Genomic DNA, 14029 nt, shown 5'->3' on the forward strand with positions numbered 1-14029 from the left:
GAATCCAGAGAGATATTTGGAAGAGAACTTTCCCCTTATGCTTGTTATCTCAACAGGTTGAGCAAATGTTTCCTTTGACACCACATGAGCAATAATTGAAAGAGAAAACTCCGTGGAAATTCTATATTTGTGTTGGGGTCTAAAGCTTAAGGTCATGATATTCAACATTGAGTCTTTGCTTGTGTATCATAATACAGACACCAAACCTACTCCTACTGGTCATCTGCCTCTCCAGCTCTGGGGGAGTAAGATGAGGACTGGATTTCTTGATTTGGCAGTGACAGCACATGGCAGCTGCTGTAGAGCCATAGTTTTGGGTCTGTTATACAATGGACACAAGTGAGGAGCTGACTTCTACCACTGCAGCTCTGCATCCAACTGTGTCTGCACTGGAGGAGTCCTCAAGAAAACTTCTGCTGTCTTGACTGGTGAGAAAAGCTGGATATCAGTAAATCAAACATTTACTTTGACAATCTCTGTGGCTGCACACAAGTCAGTGAGTATTTTCCATATGTTTGCCTTTCCTATTGTGTCTAATTATACTGAAAATGGTTTTGTAGTAAGACCTGGTGATTCCTCTATATTGCAACGCCTTGTAAATATTTTTCTTTTAAGATACTTACAGTCTCAATAATTATAACAACAAAAAAGACATTTGAATGTATTTTGATGGAAATAACATAAACCATAAGGACATCAAAACATAAGGACACATAAACCTCTGAGCACAAAAATGGGGGCTGAAAATAATTCTAGTTAAAGTATTATCAAATACAGGTGGTGATCTTTTTGGTAGCATGATCTACCTTTCTTGGAATTGCAGGGCTCTAAAATGTACAGCTGAAATATCTACACCAAAACAGAAGGAGTTACTCCATTAATTCTGAATGGTTTATTTTCATAAGGTACTAAAATCCTCCCTTATTGGTGTAGGGTTTTGTGTGTGTGTACTTCAAAGGGAAGCCAGGCTTGGCAAGGAAATATCTTGCAAAATATTGCAGACTTTCCCAATATCAGCCACATTTATAAAGCAGTTCTATTTGCAAAATAGCCACTCTGTTTTAACTTGTTTTACCATTATTATCATATCTGTACAAAATGATGAAATACTCTTAAGCTTGATGAAATAGAGTAATAATTAGATATATCTTGTACACATTATTGCATTGATATAAAATTTTTCTGTAGTTAGATGATAATAAATGCAAAACATTCAGGAGGAAGATATGAAATAATTCTTGAAGTCAGTACTGCTAAGTCCAAGCATGCATACATAATTGCTAGGAAATTTTAAAAGTATCAATAATATTTCTGCACTTTGAAGGACAGTTTGAAAAATATGTATCTTGAAAAAACATTGGCTTTTGATTTTTTTGCACAAGAAGTTGCTGCAGGACCATCTCCTGGAAGCCACACAGCAGCTTGCACTTATAGGTAGTATGAGATGAACTGAGACACCAGCAAATCAGGAGAATATACATGATTTTCTTACAGAGGATAAAAGAAGCTGTGAAAGGGAAATTGAATCTTTTCATAGGCAGGATCTGAGCAGTGCAGAATGGGAAGGTCTATCCAGGCTCTCTCTGCTGACTGATGCTGTGTTAACTCAAGGTGGCCAGCATCTGAAGGAAAGCAAGATTTAGTGACTATATTTCTGGCATTATTTCCTCTTTCTGAAATAGAAATCTTCTTACATTATTTGCCTCTGTATTTTTCTTACTGAGATCCAAATAAAATTGTGCAACACTACCTCCATCCCCAATACTGAACACATTGAAAGACCCAAGGCAGCATTAGTGAACACTGTAGATTTTTTGAAAGTAACTCTTGCCAACAGAGCCTAGTTAGTCCTTCTATATAAATATAGAATAGAAAGAAAGAAGTAAAATATGCTCTTTGCAACCAAAGGATAAAAATAATCTCTATAGTATATTTTAATAATTTTTTTAAATGAAATCTGTTATTGAATACAACAAAAGAACACTCAACCACAGCTGACCAAATTAGTTATTTATTGGGGGTTTTTGCTGATGGAATATTACACTAATTGATTTTTTTTTATTACTAAGTATTGATTTTTAAATAAAGGAAGAAAAACAACTTTTTGCTTTCCTATTCAAATTAAACAGTTCAGATATTACTAGATTTTAAAATTGCTTAAAATAACTTGCTTTCATATCACTACCATATGTAAGTATAATTTTCTGGTTCTATTTTACTCTTTCTCAGTACCACTAGAAAGTTTAAGTTTATATGAATCCAAATATTCTGTGGCTGAATAAAAGTTAGGCCTGGCCCTAAGGCCAAGTGGCAAGACAGCTTAACATCTACCTGACTCCTTCTAGAACTCTGTTCTAGCCACTTGCTCAATAAATAACCTGAGTTGTGAATCCCCAATGGATCTTGTAGAGCATTCTTGTAGCATTGACACATTTATCACATGTTTTTGTGGCATTCTGTTCTTTATATTTTTCATTTCAACTTGTCTGAAATAATTCAAGTATGATTTTTAGTCCTTCAAAATGGTATTTTATAGAATGGACGTGATAACACCTTTAGAGGATGTTCCTATAAAGGGTATTTTATAAGGGAGGGTGAGAATGATGTTGCAGAGGGATGGTGCCAGAAAAGTGCCAGAGGACCATAACATGAAGGAATACAAAACCAGTGCAGTCCTACATACTGACCTTTTGGAGCAAGACTTTCCAAAATACAGTATGCTGCAAACTCTACACATTTAGTCTTATGGGATACATTCATAGCTGGCCCTTGGAGAAAATTAAAATAGTAGAAGATGGGAGGCCGGTGTTCAAATTTAATTCCTGACTTTCTATACCTTCATAGAGTAGATGTGCTTTTTTAGGACTTTGGATTTATGACACAGGAGTTTCAGGGAGACCAGGTGTTTTGGTATAGCAATCATCAGAAGTCACACCTGGATATCAGATAATAAAATAGATATAATATATAATACATAATACATTATATACAATGAATAATACATATACATACAAACACACACACATATATATATATATATAAAAATATATATATACATTTCCAGATCTGAAACAGCTATTCCAGGAAACTTGAGGCCCTGTATGTCACTACTCTTATTTAGCTCTGTGGAGGCTTAGTCAAAATCCCCATTATGGAAAGATATTATAAAATTTACCTTATTGGAAAGGTTTTCCAAGAGCTGTGCTTCTTCATTTTCATAGAAACATTATTTATGTTTATTGCAAGATATTTCAACTGTTCTAGTCACAAATAAATAATAATTTATAATAATTATACACTGTTGATGGTTACTGTAATGACAATATCTAATAATATAAATCACCTTGTACATTTCTAAATTACAGGAATTTTACTGCCTGTCTTCTCATCTTCAATTATATATCTATATATATGAGCATGTAAGATCATTGATTTTCCCCCAGTATCCCAAATTATGTGTTACAAGTTTATTGAAGCCAGCACCACACAGGATTAGACAAAGAGCACAAAGAAAGGATATGCCTTCATTTCGCTGTTTGAAAATACAGGGGACCTTTGATTCTTGAAACGGAAAATTAAAAAAAAAAAAAAGAAAAATGTGCTTGATGGAATGCAAGAACAAGGCAAATGTAATTATCTTGGGTAGCATTTGAGAATACATTCTGTAAAACATCACCTTCTTTTCTACTAAACATGTCTTTCCAAGCTCCAGTCAAAATTTCACACAGTGGATGATTCAGAAGGTCTTTAAGATAAATGATTCATAGGTGTGTAATGCCTAAAATTTTCTGAAAAAAATAAGTTTGCCTCTAAAAGTCTAGATTTTCATGTCTTAATTGTGGCTGATGAAGCTCCCAAAGGTCTGTATGATTTAACAATATATTAGTAATACACTAAAATTTATCTTATGCTCAAGATTTCCTTTGACTGGGACCATGAAGAGAATGTATTCTATAGAAAGTAATAGCATAAACTCTATTGGTTGCAGGGAGATTTGGTCTGTCTAAAAAAATTTGTTGTTCAAAACCCAACAATTTTTATTTTTAAACAATATTGTAGCATTTAATAATTGTCTTTAATAGCATTATCAACAAATTTGTTTGTTTGTTTGTGTGTTTACTGAAAAATTCCATCATACTTTTAGAATATACGAGTTTTGTCCCTACCTTGTGAGTTAGGGATAGTTATCTGAGACACATCTTGCCTGGATTAATTTGGATCACTACATTCTTCACACTAAAGGAGACTGATCAAAACTTTTTACAGAATTCTTGTCCATTACCTAAACCAAAAAGAAATGTCTGGTAATGAATGATGCATTTCTTTGCTTTCCACATTCTGAAATATAAAAGCAAATTAAAATGTCTTTGCTTATTACTTAAAAAAAAAAAAAAAAAATAAAATAAAAAAAGAAAGCAGCAAATCAGCAAACATTTTCCTCCAGAATATGCTCCAGAGAATGAAGTAAATATAATAAAGATCATATGAAACCATTTTTATGGTGGAAATGTTGACTGATGTGAACAAAAAAAAAACCAGTTGCAGTAGATTTGCACTGTGAAAGATGTATTTTTGCTTAGAAAGAGAACAGCAATGATACTTAACTTATCCTAGATCCTCTTACTAATATTATCCAAACCATAAGGGAAATTGCAGAGCACACTGTCACTTGCACACATCTTCAGAATATGTTGGGTTCTAAGAATTGGTAAATCCTATGTCTGAATAGTGCATATTTCTGTAGCAGATAGGATTGTAAAAAAATTCTACTCCATGTGATGAAAGTGATCATTTGATTGAAGAGAAATATGTAAGTTTACATATGTATGTATTACATACATATGTATTTCAAAACATATGTAAATTTACATCAATTACTTTGCTATTCCTTGAAATTAAGCACAACCTTGGAAATGGGCAACCATCTTATTTTTTAGTGAGGAGGAGAAAAGTGCAGGGATTCCAAAGCTACAGTATAGATTATTGTTTGTCAGTCTCATATATCCTAGCAAAAACTCAATCCAGGAATGGCCTTTTTCAAAACTTGCTTTGCTATCAAATAAGATTTCAGTTTTCCATAAATTTATTGGTGAAATATTTTACAGAAACCAGGCTTACTGCAGGATTATGCTATGAATGTGTTTTATTTTAATGATAAATCCAGGTCTTCAGTTACAATGTTCCACCAAGTTAGAAGAGTACAGCTTGCTATATCAGCTCACTCACTCCTCTTACTATCATCCAGATAAAAAGCCTTATATGGTTTCATTGCTGTCTTATAATAGTGCTAGGAAATGCAGATACTGAGCAGTCAAAGAAAATCAAGTTGTGTGACACAACAGTGGAGGATTCCTGCAACTTACCAATCAGGCCATCTGATACAAGGAATGATTTTATCCACTCACTAGATTGTTGTTTAAGGAAGAGTACATAAGCACCCATAGAGTGAAGGCAAAGAACTCTTTTGACTTACCATAATGTTTAAAAGCACAAATAAGAATCAAAGATTGTGTCATCAGTCAACTAAAGGGTAACTTCATTATTAAGAGCTGCAGGGAATATTAACTCAATGTCTCCTGTGAATAGTAAAACAAAGGCAAAGGGAGTTTTCATAAGTATTAAGCAATGTTGTGGAGGGCTTTAGTGGAGCTTTTAGTGCTCTGGTGCTTTTTCTTATTATGCTATACATTGAAGGTATCAAGATTGTTTTCTCAGCAGTTTTCTCCCCTGTGATTGTCTACTTCAGCAGTGTTCATAAACTCCTAAATTATATTCTGAAATTATTATTTCCATTCAGTCAAGGGGTTTTTTTTTTTGTCTATCACGTTCCCTCCTTCCTATCATGTTCTTCAAATTGTCTGGATTTATTTCTATGTTAAGAGAAATACAATGCTCATCTTCTCAACCCTTCATTTCAAAGCTTAACTGGCCAGTTTGCTCTGGGGTGTCCAGAAGTAAAAAGGAGTTTTTCCCTCTGATTACTGAAGCAGCTTCTTAATTTGCCATGGGAAACAAATAAAAGCTTTAAGGAATCTCTGAGATCAAGGTGAAGTACAAATTATCCAGTCAAGACTACATGAAAGAAACCTGCTGCACAACAGTAGCTGGCAGAGACGAATGTGAGAGAAATAATTTATGCAGATACCAGAGCTCATGAAGGAAGAGGAGCAGGAGGAGCTCCAGGTGTCAGAGACTCCCCTGAAGAATGTGGTGAGGACCAGGCTGAGGCAGTCCAAAGAACACCATGGTGCAGTGGGTATTCACTTTGCAGCCCATGGAGGACTCCTGTTAAAGCAAGTGGATGCGCCTTCTGTGCCTGAGCAGGGTCCTGGCAGAACAGAAGATTCCACGGACAGCATACCCTGGGGCAGTCCATTTCTGGAGGACTTAATGTGGAAGAAACCTATGTAAAAACCCGGTTTTTGAAGAGCTCTAGCCTGTTGTAAGGACCTACGTCGAAGTTCATGGAGGATTGCCTCCCACGGGAGGAATTCCACAGTGGAGCATGGGAAAACAGTGATGAGGTAGAGTGGCAAAGACAAGCTGAACTGACCATAGTATTCAGTGCCCATCCCTCTTTGCCACTAATGGAAAATAGGTAAAGAAAATGAGAATGAGGTTGAACCCAGAAAAAAGTGAGAGGCAGGTGTTTTAAGATGTCTGTGTTTGAGAAGCTTATCTTACTCTGATTTGCTGGGTAACAGTTCAAACTAATTTTCCCAAATTTAAGTCTGTTTTCCCACGATAATAGCTGATGAATGATCACTCTTTCCTTATGTCAACTCATGAGCTTTTTGTCAATTTTTTTCTCCCCCACTCATGTTGAGGAGGAGTGATAGAGTGGCTTGTTGGGTACCTGCCTTCAGCCAAGGTTAATCCACCACCACATCCCCATTTCTAGGTCAAGTCTGCCACTAGAGAGCTTCAGATTTGGAGTCAATGGAAAAAGCTGACATGAGAAAAATGTACAAAAGAAAAAAAAAAAAAAGCAAAAAATATGAACAAAATAACTTAAGGCTGGAGATGTGAATATCTCAATTGGTATGCAAATAAACTCTATGTTAAAAAGCAAGGAAAAAATGCACACAGTTGGAGACTGAATGCTGAATTCAACATACTAGTTTTAGACTGATATAATGTCTTTTATATGAGCAGTATCCTGCTGACATGAAAGTGCATTAATGAAGGTTAAACCTCAAGCATGAAATTTGACCCTGACAAAAATGTCCCAGAAATTCTATCAGAATGCTTACAAGAAGTTCCATTTCCAAAAGTGTCCAAGTCATTAAGGAGCCCAACCCTATTTATTCTCAAACAATTTCAGTTTATTTGGTAAGTGACACTAAGTCACAGACCCTTTAGATTTTTTGAAACCTGTATGACCTATTGCAAGACATTGCAATTAATGATTGGAGTATTCAGATTATTTTCTTCAAAGGCAAAGTACATTTTTAGGCTGAGCTCAGCTGTGCAGTTGAATATTACTTAATTAGATGGAAAAAAATAAAATAACCTGACTGCAAGTTTAAGTTAATCTGATAATGATTGAAATTTGATCCAACATGAAGACATAAATTTCCATCTCTCTGTCTATATGCTTTGTTCTCACAGTTCTCAGCATCCATGTTAACTCTGAACCTTTCTGAGTTCTGAAAGTTGACAGGACTATCAGCTGTGGTCTCAGGAATCATTCAAAAATGACTAGTGCAAGACAAAGCATGAGTAGAGCCTAATGCAGCTACCTTTACTCACCAAATTCAAGAAAATTTAATTCTGGAATCTCTGGAAAAATAAATATATTCTTTTTCTATTAATAAATATATTGTGTACAATGTTTTTAGATTTGTTATTAAATATAAATATGTCTACATTTATGATTACATAATGGAAAACACTCCAGAATATACTGTGATTATATTGTGCCTCCAATAAAAAGGTAAAATAATTTTGATGCTTTTGTTTATGATAATTCCTTAGCTGGATTCAATTTTGATAACTCAGACTGCCTACAATGGACTTCCATTTCATTATGATATGTATTTTCCCTGAAAAATATTTACATAGAGTTGACAGATAAACTGAAAAAATCTTTAATAAATAATAATAATATATACATAATAAATGCACAGGTGAAAGATAGATGAAATAGATAGAATCACTGGCATGTGTTGCAATTAAGAAAAGTCCAGGTGTGATAATACAAAGTATGTTTTACAAGTTTCAGGTTTTCTTTCCTTGTGGTTTTTTTTGTTTGATTGTCTGGGATTTTTTTGTTTTTTGTTGGGGTTTTTTGTTTGTTTGGTTTTTTTTGTTTTTTTTTTTTTTTTAATTTAGGTGCAGCTGTGAAATAATGATCGAGGATATTTGTTTATAAAAGAGTTCATCCTTTTCTACCAAATATTTTGCAAATGCAGACAAAAGTCACAATCCACTGTTATACCTCTTTGCTTGTAGGTGATATCACTTTCATCATAAGAATTAATGTGCAGAGAGATAAAGTTAAAAGTTGATGATTTTGAGTTTATTATTTAAGTGCCATGACTTCAGATATTTTAACTGAATTTTCTAAATGCTTCTCATAAGCTCAGTTACATTAGAACTGCTAAACAGACATTCTAAAACAAATGACTGGAATATTGTCATTATTTTATTTAGAATTGACATAACTGAATAATTTTTATTATCAATTTTCTAGTTTTGTAAAAATGAAAAACCTGGAAATCTAAATTAAATAAGAGAAAGACATAACTAAATGTTCATTATTATTATTAATGTATAGCTGCATAACAAGTGATGATATATAAGTGAGAATTATTTATGATAACTTAGGGAATCAGAGTAAAAATTTAATTGCAAGCTTTTAGAAAAGACTTGAAAAAATAGTTTACATTAGTTCAGTCCTACCCTAGATTAAAATTTCACTTCCTCCTTGATGTGGAAATCACATCAATTTCTTCACCTAGATAGAGATCTAAGACAATATGTGAGTATCTGAGTTTCTGACATGTGCTTCCTAAAACCTTACTGCTGATTTCTAAAAATATTAAGAAATTATAAATACCACATGAGAGCTTGTAAAAGACACAGTAAGTTCTCAGTAGAGAACTCTCTGAGTATCAGCAAACAAGACGTGAAAATCTTGTACTTGTTCTCACCTTTGTGTTATCATAAATAAATATTCAAGGTAATTATGTCAAGGAAAGGAGGCTGAACTGGAAAAGTTGCCAGTGGAATTCTTGCACATTGATAGTTACAATTAAACTAACTTGTCAAGAAAAAGGACATGATAAGCTGACATAATTAGCGTTTGTTTTTATTAGTATCTCTGTTGCTATTAAGAAAAATGAAGGAGGAAGTTCAGGAAGAGATGAGCTGTCCCACTGTAATTACCACAACTCCCAGTAGAATCCTTCTCATCTGATTAACACCACAGCAGGACAGATATCCTACCATGCACCTGACAGAGTCATGGGGTTAAAGTAAAGGTGCTGACTGATAAGAACAAAGGTGCCTTTAATGTTAGAGTATCTGAAATTTATTGCCACACTTCTATATGGATTCTGACTGAAGAGGTACATTTGGTGTAAGGGATTAAAGGAGAGGAAGAAAGACTGTAAGTTAAATTTATACAATACAATTACAGAATAATATTTTAGAGAAGAATTTTATTCCCCCTAAAAAGCAGAAGAAATGTACTCAGCAATGGAATTACAAAGTCTAAGTAATTTCTTTTGCATTACAGCTATTTACTGGGCTAATATTAATTCTCTTTATAGTACCTTGAATAGTAGGTATATTCCAGGAGTATCAAGAAGGATTGCAGAACCCAGGGAATGGTGATGAGGGTCTCTGGAGTGCTGGTAGATTTTCATCAATCCTCCTGGTCAAAAGAAAAAGGCTTGAAAGGGACAGCTGAATCTGGATAATGAACAGATGTTTATGGGACTGTGCCACAAGGGAGGTGTTCAGTGACTTAGACCATGGAGCTCACTTTGGGAAACTTTTTGTGCTGGAGGCTGATACGGTTCATCATAAGAGGAGGGGAAGAGCATCTTCAGTCCATCCTGTCAAGCTGATGAAGAGGGCTTTAAACTCAAAAGCATGGGGAATAATCAAGAAGAGTTCATGTGCACACATCTGCAGGGCTATGATCTCATTTGCATCATGAAGACGTGGAGGGATGGTTCCTGTGACTAGATGGCTGGAATGAAAGAATATAAGCTCTTGAGGAAGGGCAGTCAGGAAATATGGTCAGGACTTATCAACATCTTTGTCAATGAACAGCTGGAGTCCAGGGAGATCCACATGAGGGCTGATGAGGAGCTGACCGAGAGTTTATGGATAATATATCCATATGATATATGCTGATATTATAGGGGAAGTCTGCTATTTGGTGCCTGACCAGAAAGCTGAGCTGATAAGACCCTCTATAGACAAACAGAAGCAGCCTCACCTAGTTCTCATGTGTGACTTCAACTACTCCAAATACCTGTTGGAGGGACAACAAAGCAGGGCATAAGCAATTCATGTGGCTGTTGAAATGCTTGTTGATAACTTCTTTCTCCAAGTGGCAGAAGAACCAATTAGGAGAGATACTATGGTATTCCCTGCTCTTGCCAACAAGGAGGGACTGATGGGGAACGTGAAGCTCAAAAACAACCTTGATTACAGTGGCTATGGAATGGTGGAGTTCAAGATTCTTAAGGCTGTGAGGAGGGTGCACAGAACCTGGACTTCCCAAGAACAGACTTTGGCCTTATCAAGGATGTGCTTGGTAGTTGAAGTGATAAAGCCCTGTAAGGGAAGAGGGACCCAAGAAATCTGTGTCATATTCAAGGATCATCAGGAGTGATGCATTCCTACAAAGAGGAGGTCAGACAAAACTTACAGAAGCCTGTGGGGATGACCAATGAGTTCCTGGACAAGCTCTAACATTACAAGGAAGCCTATAAATGTTGGAAGAGAGGACAGATAGACTGGGAGGATTACTGAGAAATTGTCTGATCAGCCAGGAATAAGATTAGGAAAATCTTGATAGAATTAAACCTGGACGGTGACATGAAGAGTGAAAAGAAAACCTTCTATAGGTTCATTTGGGATAAAAGGAAGTCTAGACAAGAAGTAAGTCTCTTCTGGAAGGAAAAAGACATGGCTACCCAGGATATAAAGAAAGCTGAGGCATTCGATTTTTTTGTGATATCTTGTGATATCCCACCTGGAGTACTGCTTCCAGCTCTGGGGTCGCCAGCACACAGGATATAAATGGACTTATTGGTGTGAGTCCAGAGGAGGGCTGTGAAGATGATTAGAGGGATTTAGTGTCTCTCCTATGAGGAAAGACTGAGACTGAGGTTATTCAGCCTGGAGAAGAGAAGGGCCTGGGGTCACCATGTAGCATCTTGCAGTACCTGAAGGGAGCCTACAAGAAAGCTGGAGAGGGAGTTTTTACAAGGGCCTGTAGTGGACAAGAGGGAATGGCTTTAAATTCAAGGAAAATTGGTTTAGATTAGATATTAGAAAGAAATTCTTCATTCTGAGTGTGGTCAGGCAGTTGCAGATGTTGCCCAGAGAAGCTGTGGGTACCCAACCCTTGCAACAGTTCAAGGCCAGGTTGAACAGCTCTTTGAGCAACCTGGTCTGGTGGAAGATGTCTCTGTCCATGGCAATGGGGCTGGAACTAGGTGATAGTCAAGTTTCTTTCAAACCAAAACATTAGATAATTACATAATCTCCAAAGCAAACTCATAGTGTATCTACAATGGACCTTCTACCTTGAGTGCTGATCAATTCCTTGCACAACCTGATGTCATCACAATTTTTTTACATGATTTCAAAATACCTATGATAGCTTTAATTTTTCAGAATTCTTCAACAGGCTATTGATTCCTCTATAAAAATTAATTATAATTGTAATTATAAAAAGTCATAAACAAGCAGCTATATTTGTTATTTTGTCAATAAAATTCAATGTACTTTGATTTAATTTTGAAATTGCAATTAACTTTTTATAATTGGCACATACTGTAAGTTTCAGTCCAACATAATTTGATGGAACATTATTTCATTACATTTTTAATTAAAATCCACTGGTGTAACCTCAAGGAGACTCTTTACCAAATATCTCTCTTCTGGGACAGAGTTTGATAGAGCTGAACAGTCAAAAGTTTTTGATATAATTTCAGCATTGTGGTTTTGGTACTTATATCAAAGGAATTGTGTTCCTACTTGGTCTGGACTGATGGAATTTTATCATTTTTTAATTTTTTTTTTTTTTTAAGGGAAAAGGGATCTTTTGTTTGCCAAAATTGGATGGCTAGCATCTTTCCCTAAGAAAAATAACTGAGAAAATAAGGTCATTCTAAATAACCTATTGAACTCTGCTAGATTTCTAAAGAAAGTAATCTGTGGATTGGTCTGTTGAGAGTGCCTGCCAAATGGAAGTGGCAGAATGAGACACAGTATATTCCTACTCAGAGTAATCATCTATTCTATTTTCCTTCAATTTCTTTAAATGGGATTTTGCAGAATGCTATCACCACAATATCTTAACAATAGAAAATCAAGCTGATTTCTTGCTGCAGCCCAGTCAGTCTCTGCTCTGCATATTTCTGAGCTTTGTCCTGATAAGGAAACAAACATCCACTGTGAAATTAATACAGGGAACTAAGAAAATGTATGAATGACTATCCTCTCTCTGAATGTGTTTCTGGCCTGCAATTCATGAGTCTTCCTAATTTCAGAAATCTGTTTGTGGCGTTCTTTTCTCCCCGAAAGTAGAAATAGTGTTGCAATGGTGGAAATAGGTGAAAGATCTGAGGGGCAACTGAAGTTGTCAGATATTTCTGTGTAATGTTCTGATAAGTTTTGACTTAAGATTTACATTTATTCACTATAAAGAGTAAGACAAATAAAGATACAAACTTGATTCTCTGAGAGGCAATAGGAAATCTTTATGGGTCCTGGAAAAGACAAATATTCTCATATTTCTATGGACACCAGAAAATACTACAGAAATTGAAACACATGCAGTAGTATCTGTCCATCAGATTGCAGTCTGAAGTTCACTATCAAGAATTAGGAACCTTGTGTCCCTGCACAGTCTGTGGAGACAATTAGTGCATGTTTATACAGATATGCTTGATATAATCTCAGGTACCTTTCCCTGGTAGCATGAATTATGAGCTTCATCTTGTCAAGTTTCATTTTATTCTTTTTAGCTATCTAATACTTTTTAATTTAAAGGAAATAGAAATATCTCCTGCTAAAATAATTACAAACTTCTATAAACTGAATATATACCCTGAAAGTGAAAACATGTTTTCAGGATCAGAAGTGAACTACTGATTTTTTTTTGCACTTCACCAAATACACCACCTACATTATAAATGTTCTTGCTACAGGTGTGCAGCAGATGAAAACAAGCTGATTGTAGAGTGTGGCACTTCTGTTTTTCTAATTCATCCATCCAGTGCTACTCATCTTGCATATTTATTGGAAAATTATTCAGGTTTCTACTGTCAGGTTAGCTACAGAAGCATTTAGGGGCAAACTGTACCTCCAATTACCCTTCTTCAGTCTTTGGAATTTGCTTGTTTAGCTTTATTGATGAAAGAGTGAACAGAATCTGGTCCAATCTCATTATATTTGGAATAAATGAGGCAAAATTATGAAAAATTTGCACTCAAAGCTAAAAGTTTTATTCCCATTCAACTTCTGTTTCAGTAGCTTGTGTCTGAAAATTTTAGCTGAGAAGTTAAAGCAGGGAGGTAAAATTCTAACCCCACTGAAGAAAAGGGCAAGAAACACATTGAATAAAACTAGCCAGAGATTGTACCTCAACATTTAACTGTGTTGCTGAACTAATAGCTTGACTTGATTAAGAGAAATAAGAAACAAGTTTTGTAAGTCAGGGATCCGATGAAAAAGTTTCCAATATTGACTGTCATAAATCAGAGCACAAACTGGGGTGTTTAGTCACCTAAAGTTGTTTACCATATGAAAGTCAGCACGTCCAAAATGATTGATTAAA

The sequence above is a fragment of the Oenanthe melanoleuca genome, chromosome 2 (genome assembly GCF_029582105.1).
Source record: "Oenanthe melanoleuca isolate GR-GAL-2019-014 chromosome 2, OMel1.0, whole genome shotgun sequence".
In the NCBI taxonomy this organism is placed as follows: domain Eukaryota; kingdom Metazoa; phylum Chordata; class Aves; order Passeriformes; family Muscicapidae; genus Oenanthe; species Oenanthe melanoleuca.